The 16,757-nt window shown below is 42.8% G+C and overlaps 1 protein-coding gene across 2 annotated transcripts in view; it reads right to left on the bottom strand.

Moving 5' to 3' along the window:
* The window catches only part of NHSL2 (NHS like 2), a 256,785-nt gene that overhangs the window by 150,984 nt on the left and 89,044 nt on the right, over positions 1-16,757 (bottom strand). The window lies entirely within an intron of this gene.

Here is a 16,757-nt window from a genome sequence, read left to right as displayed (position 1 = left end):
ATATTATTTGTATGATTGCAATCACAAGTGGTATTCTTAATTTTAATATAAAATCATCCAGTTATTACTCAAACTGCTTCCTGATATGTTGGGTGACATTTAATAGCATGCGATTTTAAGTAAGGTTGCGAAATCGCACCTTATCGTATTTTTTAAAATCACATTTTGGGGGGGGGGGGGGGGGGATTCGATTATTTAATGAGATGTAAATTTGTGGCAAAAAAAAGTGATATGGTACAATTTGTAGTCATGAAAATGTGCGATTTTTAGTAATGAAAATGTGCGAATTTGAGGACATGTGCGATTTTGGAGACATGGTAATGTGCATTTTATTTTAAATTAATTTTGAAAAATGGTGTGGGGTTCCCCCTCCTGAGCATAATCAGCCCAAGGCTCATTGAGTCGGACCTGGTTCCAAAATACAGGGGACAAAATCGTAGGGGTCCCCCGTATTTCGGAAACCAGCCCCCACTCTTGGACCGGTCCTGGTTCCATCAAGACACATAGGGCCTTATTCAGATCTGAGCTCAGTACAAATTTTGGGGGAAAATGTGCAAAACCATGTGCACTGCAGGTGGGGCAGATGTAACCTGTACAAAGAGAGTTAGATTTGTGTGAGTTATTTTGTTTCTGTGCAGGATAAATACTGGCTGCATTATTTCTACACTGCAATTTAGATTTCAGTTTCAGCACACCCCACCCAAATTTAACTCTCTTTGCACTGGTTACATCTGCCCCACCTGCAGTGCACATGGTTTTGCCCATTTTCCAAACCAATTTGTACTGAGCTCAGATCTGAATAAGGCCCATAGAGCCAACCACAGCTAAGTGCTTGTATAGCGCTGTGACAGCACTATTCAAGCTGTTATTAGCAAGGTGGAAGCCGGCTCACCCAGCAGTCAGTGCAGGGTGAGCTGCTGCTGAGACAGTCACCACTGGAGCCTGGAATGGTAATGTATAGTGGTGTAAAATTAGTGTATGTTTATTACAGTTATACTTTTCTCTATGTCTGTGTCTATATGTAATCATTATTTTTACAGGTGAACTACAAGTCCATGCTGGAACTTGTGGTTTGCCAAGTCCCAGCATGCATGGGAGGCCTGCTGGGACTTGTAGTTCACCTGTAAAAAAAACAATGTTTTTTTAAACAAAATGTATGCGTATCAGGCTTCAGCCCAAGACAGGTGAAGCCTGGGGGTGAACCCACTCCCTCAGGTACCCCGTCCAGGGCTGAACAGCCACGGTGCGCATGGTGCAGCCAGGGGACCTTACGTAAAAAGTGTTCCCCGGCTGTGGCATGACGCCGTGGGCTGTTGGAGCCCGATGATGGTTCCAAAATATGGGGGACCCCGTTTTTTGTCCCCAGTATTTTTGGAACCAGGACTGGTCCAAGAGTCCAGGGCTGGTTTCAGAAATACGGGGGACCCCTATACATTTTGTCCCCCATATTTTTGGAATCAGGTCCGGCTCAATGATCGGAGGGCTGGTTATGCTTAGGACACCACGCCATTTAAAAAAAAATTATTTTAACATTTACACTTTTTTTTTTTAAGACAGAACCATGCACATATCTCAATGATGTGTGCATGGTTCTGTCAAATTCGCCAGTCAGAACCTGTTCTATTTTTTTTATTAAATCTATTAAACCCTATTAAATTTGCAAAGTGTGCCTTGTTTGCTATAACAGACCAGACAGAGGAACGTCCCAGGGCAGTATAGGATTTACCCCTAGGTTCTGGAGTCCCCAGTGTGCCCTGTTGCCAGAGGATCCTGTCCTCAGAAAGTGTTCACTACTCTCTATAGCCTAGGGGTTCATGTCCCAGAAGTGTTGGGGCTTCACCAGGGTGGCTGGAGATAATCTGTCGGAGAATCCTGCCCCAGTGTTCACTACTCATATTAGGGTTCAGCAGACTAATGTGCTGGTACCATTGGCACTCCACAAGATTGGATGGTGCCTGACAAAACCATCATTGGTCTGGTTAATAGCCCTTTTACACCTACTAGCTGGGTCGCACCAGGGATTGTTTACCCAGCTCCAATCCATGTGCGACCCAGCTTGTGACCCTTTTTACACCGAAGTCCCCACCTGGCATAATGACCTGCGCACCTTTCTCAAAGGGACAAAGGACTGACCTTTGTCCTTTTGAGAAAGGTGCGCAGGGCACCGAAATGGTCCGTCAGGGACCTGCTGGCATACGGCTACGGATATCCTGTCACAGTAATGTATACAATGTGTTATGCCTGAGTGTGGGGACACCAATTGGTCCCGTATAACTGCTACATTTTGAACTGTGCTGGTAGCCGGATTGATGTTTCTGGAGCCTTTATTGCTACATTTATTCACAATGCTACAATCTTGTATGTATTTATAAAAAGATGCTTTACTAAGTCTGTTGGTCCAGTGCTGGTTCTTCCTTTCAACTAGGATGGCAACTATATACTGTAACTTCATGACCGGGCAATATATATATATATATATATATATATATATATATATATATATATATATATAATTTTTTATTATTATTATTATTATTATTATTATTATTATTATTTTCATTTATTTTTATTTTTTTACATTTATACTTATTTTTACTTATTTATTCTTTTTTACTTTTTATTATATTTCTATTTCTTTTTTTACACTATAGCTGCTTTCCCATATTTTCTTATAAATCCCAAACCCAGGCAGATGGTCCATCACCATCTCCATCCACTGCTTTAACATTCATATTTTTTCCTCAAACTTACCTAACCACAAACTAGCGCTCATCCTCTTACAAAAGCGGCGCTGTGTGATTCAAACTGTCAGCGAGGTCAGCGGATTCAGCAAGTGGTAAATACTGATCGATAGGTGAGCAGGGATCTGGTGCATTTTTGGATCCACACACTTTGTCTGCATATGACAAATTGTGTGGGGAAGACTGACATGTATGCATATGGGGTTGGGGGGGGGAGGGGGGCTGTGCCGGAGGTGGACGACATGTCTGTTGAGATATGTATATACTGTATATATATCCATGTAATAAATCAGCAGCACTCAAGGGTCTTTGTGACACTTATATTGATCAAAACATTATTACAGATAACCAGCATTTTGAGTCTCAACGCCACTTTTTTAAGATGAGTAAAAAGGTGCTGAAAAAGTGGTGCTGAGTCTCAAAACGTTGGTTATCTGTATTGATGTTGTGAACAATATCTGTATTGATGGGGGGGTTTTTTTGGCACATAACTGGAAACGCCCCTTTAAAAATCCTGCGTTTGCCCCTGTACAGGGACAACAACTTGCAAGGGAAAGGTCATCTTCCCAACTCTTTACAAGGAGAACAACTCGGCCATCCACCGAAACCCTTGCGGCAGTGAATTTCAACCTTTTTCTATTCATAGCACCCCAAACAATATTTTTAAATTGCCAAGGCACACCATCAGTCCCTCAGAAGGAAAATACACAAAATTGGCCCCCACAGGGAAGAAAAAACGTTGCCCCACACATGGAACAAAAATAACAATCACACTGGTTCCTACAAGAAACAATAAAATACATTAGACCCCACATTCAAAAAAAATATCACAGTAGCCCCCACATAAAAATAAATTATTTAAACTGTCCTCCATAGAACACAAAATAATAATACAGCACATAAAACAATTTGTCTCGCCGATGAACACAGTAAAATACATTACAAGCTATGGACCTTATTCTTGTTGATTCGCAAGGCTGCGAATTCACAGCTCTGCAAGTCCACCAGATGCCACCATGCGAATGCTGATACGCAAACCCCCCCCCCCTTCCTCGCATGCCGAGTTTGCACACCCCTGCACTGGTGCTGTCTGACTGGAATAAGGGTCCGATTCTGGATCACACCTAGTGATCCGAATTTGGCCCCTGCCCCAATGGTTGGGTTTGCGCATGGGCATCTGAAATTTCTGCGCATGTGCAAACCCCGACAGCGAATGGCTGTGGCGAGTTGCTTGCCGGGCAATTCACAAAGGGGAAGGAGGGGGAAAGGGAGGGAGGGAGGAGGGGAGGGAGGGAGGGATGGAGGCGGTGGTGACGCTGGGCCATGGGAATGCCCAGTATTTCATGGGTGACCCATGAAAACACTGGACGTTCCCAGTGGTACGCTGATGCCTGCTGGGGGGCACCCTGCTGATCACATGACATCAGCAGCCTGCACTGTCTTCATCCCGGCGGCTGCAAATATAAGTCAGCTGAGACAGACTTATATTTGTGATGGCAGGAGAAATCATTCGATAGTCAGCGACCATCGATTGATTTCTCCTGCAGTGGCGGCATGCAAGGGGATGTGTCTTCATTACACATCCCTTCGCATGGTTGTTAGAGGAAGTGGCAGCAGAGGTGGTGGGTATACGCGCAGGAAGCATTACAGGGCTCGCTTACCAGCTATTTTTTGCTGCTTAGCAAGTCAATTAGAATCACCCCTAAATGTGAGGCAATCTGCCACCTGTGCTACAGTGATGCTACAGTGATAGCATCACCTTTATGGGTTGTTTTGTGGATATTCAGCACTGTCTCACTATCTACATCATGGGTCTTCAAACTGTGGCCCTCCAGATGTTGTGAAACTACAAATCCCAGCATGTCTTGCCAGTTTTGTTATAAGGGAGTGTTAAAACTGTGGCAAGGCATGCTGGGATTTGTAGTTTCACAACATCTGGAGGGCCACAGTTTGAAGACCCATGATCTACATGCTGTAACAATTAATGCAAAAAAACCCTTTACTTTAAATTGTTAGTTTATTCTCTATAATCACCAGTACAATCACTTGGTCCTTTTTTATCTAAGAAACATAAATAGAGGCAAAATACTCAGCACAGTTTAAAGATAGAAAGATAAGTAGTTTTATGTCCCAATTCACTAAGAATGTAACTGGTTCAATTTTATAACCATTTGTTAACTTTTATACATTTCTTACCAGTTGCCTAAGGCAATCTTAAACCAACAAATTATTATTTGGTATGTCACTGTCCTACTTTGAAAGAATGCGTAAAGGAAAACTCTTGGTATTGTTATGAGCAGACCTGTCTTGGTTAAGCAAGTCTAGAAATATCAGCCCCTAGGGAGCTATCTATAAATATGCATAAAGATTTAGGATCCCAGGGAGGCCCTGTTGAAATCTACTATGCACTTCTGTAGTAGAGCCTGAGGTATATATAGCATAATTCAATAAATGTTTAAACAAACCAGGAATATATGTGATATATATATATATATATATATATATATTATATATATATAGAAGTAGTTCAAAACGGCACTCAGGTACATCATGTAGAATAAAGCGGTGCAAGGTCCACAATGGATAATGATAAACAGCACTTACCTATCCTGGGAACCAGGGTAGGAAGCAGACCAGCACTCACGAAGTTGAAGGTGTCGAAAACTGGAAGGCATCCAGTTGAAACGGCTGTTGGGTCAGCCCTGCTGCACTGTACTTTGTATAATGCTTTGAATAATTCAATACACTTTTTTCTTCACTTCAACTTCGTGAGTGCTGGTCTGTTTCCTACCCTGGTTCCCAGGATAGGTAAGTGTGGTTCCCAGGATAGGTAAGTGCTGTATATATATATATATATATATATATATATATATATATATATATATATAGCAGTAGGTAAGCCCCGGCACTCATTCCAGATGCAATCAGTTAAAGCTGTGAAGTGCTTGGGTGCCATCCACGGGCAAAACGATCCCCATATAGTAGTAGAAATATTAGCGGCACTCACAAGACTTGTTTGCAGATAAAACAGCAGACTTTATTCCGACATGTTTTGGGGACAAATCCCCGTCATCAGGGAGCAAAGTTCAGTCAGTTACAAACAGAATATATACCTAAGAAGATGCCCCAGGACACACCCCCACCAATCAATGCACAGCCGGCGTCAGGGAGCACCACCTGTGGCCGCGCGCAGGTGAACACGTCCACCGGCCCGTTACCACAAGCTAGGCACCCAAAGGCACCGGCAGCGCTATCAACCAATTAAAAGTACAATCCAACAGATAGCACATGTGCAACAATAACATAAATGTCCGTATACTGCAACTTAAGTACAATAATATAACCAGGCACCGTCCTGCAGGATTTATTTATGTCATCAGGAACATTTCTATCACCGTATTTACTGCAAACGATTGGAGTCTACACAAAGGATTGTTGTGCTCCATAATACAGATTGCAAGTATGGCTGAAGGAGTCGATAAGGAGGTGTTTGTACACCTGGATTCGGTATATACCCAAAATATATAGAGTGCGCCTCGAGATGTATCACCATAACCTCAAGTTTTAAATGGTACATAATAGTCACATAATCGATTACTGTATGGTAAAAAATTGTACAGACATTTTATTAAAATATCTTAAAGAGTGAATAAACAGCAGCATAAAGTAATCCAAAATTTTTAGCAAGTCATAGAATATTCATCATAGATAGTCGACGCGTTTCATCATTTCAGGTTTCATCAGGGGTAAATGTATAGACTCAATGTTAGAATGCGAAAATATCAAATATAAATGAGTCCGGTTCCTTTAAGGCCCCTGAAAGGACTAAGCATTAGTCGCTGGTCTCAACTGCGATAAGGATAAGAGGGTCCAGAAAGAGGAATTTATCCGTAGATTCAATCAGATAAGTCAAAGTATCATACTAAGTATCCAAGTGTGTATAAACGCTCCCAAGCTGCAAGCGTTCATACACACTTGGATACTTAGCGGGTTGGATCAAAGTAGTGTACTGGTTTTTTGTAGATTAACTACAGCCCAATTATCCAAGGATGATAAAAAGCGGAAACCACGCAAGGTCAAACCATCCACTGAAGTGAAAGTGAAACTACATCTACTAGCTTTCGAAGCATTAGCTAAATTAGAGGCAGCAGAGGGGACGGAATAGAAGTATGTAGCTTCTATTAAATGTGTATTGATATAGTATATAGCTTTCTCTACATGATAAATGAACATTGTAAAACAAAGTATAGTGAAAATACAGAACAGCTCCTGCACTACCATTAAGCAGACCTACGCAGATACTTGCGGTTCATGTTTAGGGAGCACATAAAATAAAGAAGTAGTTACTTGGGTGAGATACAGTATATTAGGCCTTGGAGAGAGATAAAGTGCAGACGTTGGCCAAGCATCCATTCAGCTTCTCACTGTCATTTATTTAGCACAAGCCTTGAAATCGCAGTTTGAACCTAATTGGTGGCTAAGGCAACCTCACCACTTTATCTCTGTCCAAGGCTTAATCCATTTCACTTATGATATCATTAACACTGTTGTTTTTTTTTTCTAAAATATTTTTGATTGAAACATTCTATGCATACATATGTATAAAAAAAATCCTTAGCAAACAATACATTAAACCATCGAAAAATGACACACCAAGTGCGCAGATTTACCATGCATATACAACAGTGATTTCATATGAAACGTGTTAAACCAATGGTTTTAAAGAACCCATGGTTCCCCCACATGGAGCGCCAAGCATTGACACAGCTTTTTTATGTTTGCTAAATTGAACGACCATGTGATCTATGAAGATGGCAGTAAGTGGTGCAAAATAGGTTTCATGGATTTCTTCAGGTAACGTTTTCGTATTTTGAAAAAACCGTCACTGTGGTGTTTGTTTTTTGACTCGGATTTGGCTCAGTTTTCTGAGTGTTCCTCGCTCATTCTGACCCTACACCAAATGCTCCTAAAGTTTATCTTTCATAACTTCTGAATCACTGATCACTAAAGTGCTTGTGCAGACATTGGACATTGGGGGGGATGCACTAACATAAGTGATTATTAATGCAACAGACAGCTCTCAAACCCAGAAGTCCGGTGCTGGACTTCTGGGTTTGAGACCCGGGAGTCCCTTTGCGCATTCAGAGTGACGGCACCAGTTGCTGGGCATTCTGGGAGGGAACCCTCATGGATCACTCAAACACTGTGGCGGGGACAAGGTTTCTATAGAGTAACGCCAACTTTTGACTCTGTATTACGAAAACCCAGCAATCAGGTTGTAATGCATGGGGAAATGCTGTAAAACCCTGATGACGGGGTTTTTACCACATTTTCCTTTTAGTGCATTTCCCCCATTGTCTGTGCCACTTCTACAACAGGTTCTACATTAGTCTGTATCAAACTTGTAAACTAATTTGGCAATAATTATAGTTTATCTTGGGGTTAGTTATTAAATGTCCCCAAATGTGACTTTCTGTTCTATAAATATTTCTTTTTATTGCTTCATGACAAGGTGTTTATTTTAGTGCTCATGTACCTAGTAAGCACAATGAGCATATGCCAAGGTGCATGCCCCCTTCCTACTTTCTGAAGACCCCTCCCCAATAAACTGCAGCTGGTTAATTGTGAAATTAGCACAAATCACATACAATTTCAAAACTCTTCTTTAGAACCCTTATTACTGTAGAATTGTTTAGTACTATAGAAAGTGGTATTATTGTAGAAATACTTGTTACTTTAGACCCTCTTACTACTGTAGAACCCCCGGTGTGGGATGACCTCCAGAGTCCATCAGCCAGTAGACCGACATTGGAATCCTGACTGTTATAAGCCCAACAGTTGGGATCCCGACTTAGGCCCTTATTCTGGTTGGTGCGGTAATATCCACGTGCGTTCGTGCCGCCGATGTTTTGTGTCTGCGCATGTGCAGAGGCGTCTCTGCGCATGTGCGAGCGGGGCGTACGGCCAAATCCCGCATGAAATGTGAACACTCCGAACAGGGGGTGGAGAGGGGCGTGAAGGGCTATTTGGGCTCATTACCATATGCATACGCCCCGCGTTTCATGGGCGTTCCCATGCAAACGCTGGGCGTGCGTATGGTAATGCAGTCGTGACGCACGTGTAGGGGGCGGACATATGACATGTCAGCTGCCCGCCCAGATCCCTGCTTTTGCACGGAAAAATGTCCGTGTGGTCTGAGGTTGCGGGAGCTGGTGGAACACTCGGTCCAGCATTCGATGGTCTGCGACCATCGAATGATGGGGGAGGTTCCCTGAGATGTAGGAGGCATATTCCGTGAAAAATTCACGTGCGGTCCGTTCGGCCAGCTTCTTACCGCGTACGGACGGAGTTGCCGATCCGTATGGAAGGCGGGGTTTCGCACGCACGGTCCTGGCCGCATATTCGGATCCGGCCGCACCGATCAGAATAAGGGCCTTAGAGAGGCTATTCTCCCTCAGTTTTAAGTGTAGACATTCATGTAAAATAAGTACCATCTGCATCACTGGTACTTGCGTGTGCCTGGTTCTGAAAAACGCACTGTATAAGAACATGCAAGATATGCTCTACAAACAGGCATACAACTCAGCGTCAGCCACCTATTTTCTAAAAATTTCCACCTAAAATTTTTACTCAAATGAGATCAGGTATTTCTCTGACTATTGTATGAGACAACTGACTTCAATATCATAATATCACAAACTTTAAAATTACCAGAGAGAATTTAGAATTTTTAAAATAGTAAGTAAATGTAATAGGATTTTTTACCCATACTTGCCAACTCTCCCCGAATGCCTGGGAGGCTCAAAAAATTATGTCACGCCCAGCCGTCCTGGCAAAATAGGAAAGCTCACCACATTCTACTAGCACCCCCCGTTCACCTCACACAGAATGCTGTCATTGTAGATCCTCTCCTTGCTTTGCAATGCCAGTAGTGCAGGTCCCCGAACCTCTAACTGTTTCATAGCAAGGGCAGTCAAGAGGGGGGGCCCGGGTTTGCTGGAGGGGCAGCCAAATTACCAGGGCAGCCAAATTACCTGGGCCCGGGCTTGCTGGTCCAACCCTCCCCCCCCCCCCCCCCCCGCTGTCCTTCCCGGGCAGCAGCAGCACACACCTCTACAGCATGTGGTATACCAGGCTCAGCATGAGCATCTCACTGACAGAGCTCATGCTGCTGAGGGGGGGGGGGGGGGGAGAACACAATAACACCCCCCTCCCTCGATTTTAAAGGTTTTTTTTCAATCCCCTCTAATCATTTTGGAGGTGTGGCCTATTTGCAGGAGGTGACCACACCTCTCACAATTAGGCCACACCCCAAACATATTACTGGTGGCCCGGCATACCTCTCAGCTTTCCTGTTCATAGCCACACCCTGGTATTGAGCTCACCTGGCTGCTCCCTCCCAGATGGACAGCCAATCAGATGTTTTTACTGCATGCTCGTGTTCTTAAGACTAATCATAGCTAAATATACAACAAAACAACACCAGCCACATATATACCCACATATATACCCATAGCAGTTAACATATTACATAGAATATGCACATTTTTTTAACCAGTTGGACGTACAAATAAATATATCAAGCACCAGAAAGGAACAATTCAAATGTTAAGAGCGACTTCAGTCAAAACATTTGTTTAAAAAGGCAATTAGGTTTTCAATATTAATATGAATAATATTTTTCTTTCCTTGTTTATGAAGAGTAGCATTATTTAATTTAACTGTATTGTTTAATAATCAAAACAATTATCAAATTATTAAGAAATTTTGCATTCTTTTGACATTTACAGTTGGTTTTAATAATTAACTTCAAGTGGGAAAATTATTTTGCTAGATGATCAATGTTTAATATGTATTTTAATTATAATGGGTCAGTTACAGTACAATGGGGCAGATGTATTAAGCCTTAACAAGAGATACATGCAAGGGTGATAAGGAGAGATAAACGTCCAGCCAAAATCTCCTTTCTGACTTTTTTCAAACACAGCCTGTAATATGGCAGTTAGGAGGTGATTGGCTGGATGTTTATCTCTCCTTATCACCCTTGGATTTACCTCTTGTTAAAGCTTAATACATCTACCCCATTGTGCCTTATTCATATGCAGCAAAGTGTTAAAGTATGCAAGCTGGTGAGGTTTTCTTACTGAACATGCATCTGCTCTGTGCTGTGGTGCACACAGGGTGGTTTCATTTTTTTAAAATTGCAGTGGCACTCGAAAATAGGAATCAGTCGCTAAGTGAGTACAGCATTTTGGGGGTAGTAATATGGAGTGGCATACCAGCTTGTCATTTAGAGGCCGGCATATCATGGTTGTTTTCTGGGCATGCATAATTGCAGCCTGCGCATCTTCATAGGTACTCAGAATCTGGGTAATGACTTGATTTGTGGCAATGGTACCAATGTTTCAGCAATTCATACAGAAATGACAAGGCAGCAGTGGGCGTTTCTATGCTCAAATTTGTTGAAGAGGTGCACTCTGTACCTGTCTCCTATGGCCAGCATCAGCCACCACGACTGTGTCCCCTTGTACTCCCCATCCTGGTGTAGGTGGTCCCAGGCAGCGCGCACAGAGTGAGCGACAGCATGCCCAGCATGAAGGGAGAAGCTTGCGCTGATAGTGTGAGGAGTTCAGTGTCCCCACACGCTGTGTGTCCATTCGCCTTCCAGTCAGATCCCGCAGTGTTGCTAGTAAGGAGAGCAGCGCCATCATAGCAGAGCAGCATGTCCTGAGCCCACTCTGTGAATCACCGCCCGGGAGCACCCTGCAGACAACGCCAACAGCGTTCATAGACCTGCTAAAACTCTGTTCAGACTTCTACTACAAGAAGAGACTTCCAATACCCTCCAGTATCTACTGCAGCTACAAGGATACAATAAGTACCTGCACCATATGCTCTATTGTACACCTGCCTATTATATATCTGCAATATTCTGATCCCTGCAAGTTAACCCTTGACTGACTGTTAACTCTATGCTCATTACTACAAATAAACCACATTCCTGGTTGAGCTTCCAAAATTTGTGTCATCTAACAACACCACAAACACCGCTATTTACTCTGCCAACAGGTTATGGGCCCAGACCCTTTGTGCTTGGAAGATTAACCCCCTAAAAGGTGAGTGATAGCACTGAATATAAAAGAAAACTTTTTATAGAAGAGTTAACATGATGTATAACAGTGCACAGTATGAGCTTTGCTAAGCTGAAAGGTTCGGAGAACTACACCACGTGGAAGTTCACCATGGAAATGCAGCTTAAGAGGGAAAAGCTATGGAAGGTCACGGTGCAGCCAGGAGAAAGTCCAAACCCAGATGAGGTAGACAGAGCCATCAATATGGTAGGTTTAGCTGCCCTTAATCAGTGGGAAAGAATCCACCAGGGACATGTGGACTGACCTGCAAAGTGCATACGAAGATAAAGGTCTGATGAGAAGGATAAGTTTGAGACCCATGCTATATGGAATGAAGTTGAGTGCCTGCAAGGACATGAACGACTACATAGATGAAATTTGTTATTCATTCTTGTCTCACTCAAGCGCCCCACGTTATTTTTGTTCTCTGTTGTTGTTTAGAGGCTGGCATTCCTCTAATGCGGTGGCTGCAGGGTGACAAGATACACCCCGCTGGTCCCTAGCGCCAAAGACTACCTTTTTGTTTTCACGGTATAGATAAAATCTTGTCGATAGCTCAGCAATTGGCATCTGTAGGAGCACAGGTGGATGAGGAAGAAGTAGCGATGGTGATGCTGCAGAATCTGAAGGCAGAATTTGACTTCTTAGTAGTTATCTTAGAGTCAAAAGACACCAAGCTAACGACTGAAATGTTAAAAGCCAAGCTATTTCAGTTCCAGGAGTGTATTCCCATCGAGACCATAGCTGAGGGTTCTGCCTTGGTCGCAAAGGGCGTGAAGTTTAAGAAACACAAGTTCAAGTGTTTTGTAAGTCACAAGATAGGCCACAAAGCTTCGGATTGCAAAAACAAAAATACCAGTGGTGCACAGAAGTGGCAAAACGAGTCAGGACTGAACGTGGCAGACAACTACAAGAAGGATTGCTGGTACGTGGACTCGGTAGCTTAGCTGCAATTAACATTGGTTCAATTCTTTGACAACGTGTGAACCAACTATATAGTTACATAGTTACATAGTAGGTGAGGCTGAATAAAGACTTGCGTCCATCTAGTTCAACCTACAGTTTGAGGGATCGGAAACAAGGTCCTTACTGCATTACAAGTACTTTTAAGAATTGGAGGAGAAACAGTTGTTACAGACATCCCAGATGTGTTGTTCGAGCCAGTTTGGGATGTAACCTCAATGCCATTAGTGTATTGGAGGAAGAAGGCTACACTGTCCAATTTGAAAAGGGCAGGTGTATGGTGCATAATAAAAGAGGGGTTGTAATTGCTTCAGCAACCCGATGCAACCAACTGTATGTCCTGGACATAGAGGAGTGTTCAGCTATGATGGCCTCTGATGAAGAAAAATCAATGGAGCTGTGGCACAAACGTTTAGGTCATCTGGGATATGACAACGCCCAAAAACTGATAGATGGAATGGTAACAGGAATCACCATGAGCAATGCTTAAAAGACCTGTGTGCGAGAGTTGCATAAAAGGGAAGGAAACCCATAACCCAAATCAGTCAGTAGAGCAGAGAAACCATTAGCTCTAGTGCACACCGACGTGTGTGGTTCAATGGAAGAGGAATCATTTAGTTTGTACAGATACTTTGATTCGATGACGCCACAAGAATGACACACGTATAATTTATTAAAGAAAAAAGTGAAGTACAGTAGTCAGAAAAATTGTGCAGTACAAAACCTTAGTGGAGACTCTAAGGGCAGTATTCAACGAGAATAATTCTCCGTGCATGGCGAGAGATTTTTTCGCTGCCACTCCTGCTCCCACTATTCAATGTGGTTAAGACTTGCCGCCACTCGCGGCGAGTCTTAACCCCTGCAGCGGACGAGCGTCCGCGGCAGGGAGCTGGCAGGGAGTCGGGGGACGGTGGCAGCCAGGGAGATTAAAGTCTCCCTGGCTGCCCCAGAACATATGTGGAGGGGAGGTGGGCTCCCCGGGACCCAGGCAGCACAAGCTGCCCCCCCTATAGCCAGCGGGGGACCCAGTATTCACTGCACCCGATCGTGCATATGTAATGATCGGATGCAGTGAATATATGAATATATAATGAGCGGCTCGAGAGCTCCGGCCCCCTGCTGGCTGCTCTGTGTAAAAAAAATATATATATTTAAAAAAAAAAATTCAATTTAATATATATTCATGTGCTATAAGCACATAAATAAAAATAACATGCCCCTTCACAGAAAAAAAATCCTGATTTTTTTACACCAAAATAAAAATAAAAACCTTTTAGTTTAAAAGTTCACATTCCAGTTCTCCATGAAAAGATGGAGAATTGCTACACGGAGAGACACGGCGAAAATCACTTAAAAAGACCTCGAAAATATCACATTGAATAGGGTGGTTCACTTTTGGAGAGCAAAATGCTCCTTCCAACGCGAAAATAGCACAAACTCGCCATAAAACAAGGCAAATTTTTCTCATTGAATACTGGCCTTAGTGGAGATGGGTCTGAAGTTAAAGATCCTGATATCCGACAATGGTGGAGTTTACGACAACAAAGTATTAGCTGAATTCCTTAGAAAACATGGCATCAACTAACAATTGCATACACACTTGAACAGAATGGCGTGAGTGAGCGAGAAAACCACACAATTGTTAAGAGAGCACGGACGATGCTGAGTGACGCTGGCCTTGAAAAAAGATTTTGGGCAGAAGCGGTATCTACTGCAGTTTACCTGAAAAATTGAGCACCTACAGTAGCTGTTAAAAGGTAAAACACCACTGGAGGCCTGGTCCGGGAAAAAGCCAAGTAACTAGATACATGTGGGCCCCATAGATAAAGTTTGTAAGGGCCCCTATTTATCACCTAATGCTGAAAAATGTATACAGCACATGATACTTTTACAGGCAAAGTGGGCCCCTTTGAGCTCAGGGCCCCAAAGCAGCTGCACCACCTGCACCTATGGTAGTTACAGTATGTCCTTGTGTCAATCATCTTCGTGTCTTCGGAAGTAAAGCTATTGCTTATCAAAAGAGAAAAGAGAAAAGAAGAACACTACATCCAAAATCCATACAATGCATAATGCTCGGCTACTGTGAAGAAAGATACGACGTTGGGATACAGAAAACAAGCATCTTCTAAAATCCAGAGATGTGGTGTTCCAGGAAACAGAGCCACTAACTAAGGCAGTGGAGAAAGCAGAAAATAATGTATTGGTGGATGTACAGGCAGCAGAAAACGTGTCTGAAACAGAGACTCTAAAAGTGGAAAACCAATCTGGGAACAGAGTTTTCACGAGAAGTTACAAAGGTGTACCCGGTAAAGATACAGCGAGGAGTATGCAAATATTGCTTACTGTGAACCTCAAAACACCCAAGAAGCCAAGTTAGGCAGTGATTGGACAGAGTGGAAATCAACATCCGAAAATTAGAGATTGCCATTGACACTCCACATAATCTAATACTATAAAAGTCCGACTTTGACTCTAAATTCCAAAATGCAGAATTGATGGAAGATGTTTATGCAAAACCAGTGAAACCTCCCATTGACAGAAGTACAGAAATTGCCGAATCTATGTCACCAACTATTCGGGGGAGATAGAGGAGATGCAAGACTTTCCAGTTGGTAGTTTGATCTACGCAAGTATTTGGACTTACGCCGACATCGCACATAAAGTGAGTCGGTCAAGCAAGTTTGTGATAGATCCTGGGAGACAACAGTGGATCACAAGTAAAGAGAACGTTGCCGACATATTGACAAAGGGACTGTCAGCATACTTGCAAATTACATTCTTGAAGACTGTGGACTTGAATGTGATTTAATGTTGATTTGTTTTTTACTGTTTGCTTCTCCTAACCCATGTTTTTAGTTAAAAGTATGACTACGTTGAAATGTCATGTTCTTTTATATGTAAATGGAGACAGCTTAGAGCAAGGGGGAGTGTTGCAGAGGTGCCCTCTGCACCTATCTCCTATGGCCAGCAGCAGCATCAGCCTCCACGGCTGTGTTCCCTTGTGTTTCCTGTCCTGGTGTAGGTGGTCCCAGTCCCGTGCACTGTGTCAGTTAGACAGCGTGCCCAGAGTGAGTGACAGTGCGCTCAGAGTGACTGACGCGCCCAGCTTGAGGGCAGAAGCTTGTGCTGATAGTGTGAGGAGACAGTCCGAGTTATGTGTCCCCACGCACTGTGTGTGTAGTAAGGAGAGCAGAGCAGTGCCATCATAGCAGAGCAGCGTGTCCTGAGCCCCCCGCTGTCAATCACTGTCCGGGAGCTCCCTGCACACAACACCAACAGCGCTACCCGCTGTCATTCCTCACAAAACCACAGCTCAACGTCTGCACTGCTGTGTAGACTTCTTAAAGTAGAGACCTCCATTCATCTACTTCATCTACAGGATACGATAAGTACCTGCACCATACACCCTTGACTGACTGTTAACTCTATGCTCATTACTACAAATAAAGCTAATTTGTGGTTAAGCTTCCAAAATGTGTCGTCTAACAACACCACAAGCACCGCTATATGCTCTGCCAAAAAGATTATCTTCTGAGCATACAGTACTAGCAATACTTGCAATTGAGAATGGCAATAGATTGCAACAGCAATCATATCAACAGCCAAATCTGAATGAGGCCTACATTTTTTTTAAATGGTATTGTATTTGTTACATATAAAATGTATTCATACTTTAATAACTTAATTTTATTGTTTTTATTTTTTAATGCTAATTTACCATGAATGTTTGCTATTGTCAAGTGTAATGCAAGTTTTTTTTAATATGTTTTCTTCCATTTGTCTGATTACACTGTGTTGACTATTATGCATACTGTATGTTCTTTTTGTGACTATATGGGGTTAGTCCTAGCAGATTTCCTAAATGCCATGTGACTGATGTAATAAATATACCCGCATACTTTATGAAGCAGAATATTTAAAT

This window comes from Crinia signifera, chromosome 9 (assembly GCF_055691185.1).
Source record: "Crinia signifera chromosome 9, ASM5569118v1, whole genome shotgun sequence".
Taxonomy (NCBI): Eukaryota; Metazoa; Chordata; class Amphibia; order Anura; family Myobatrachidae; genus Crinia; species Crinia signifera.
Note: the sequence above shows the minus strand (reverse complement) of the source record. Positions and strands in the feature narration are given on the sequence as shown.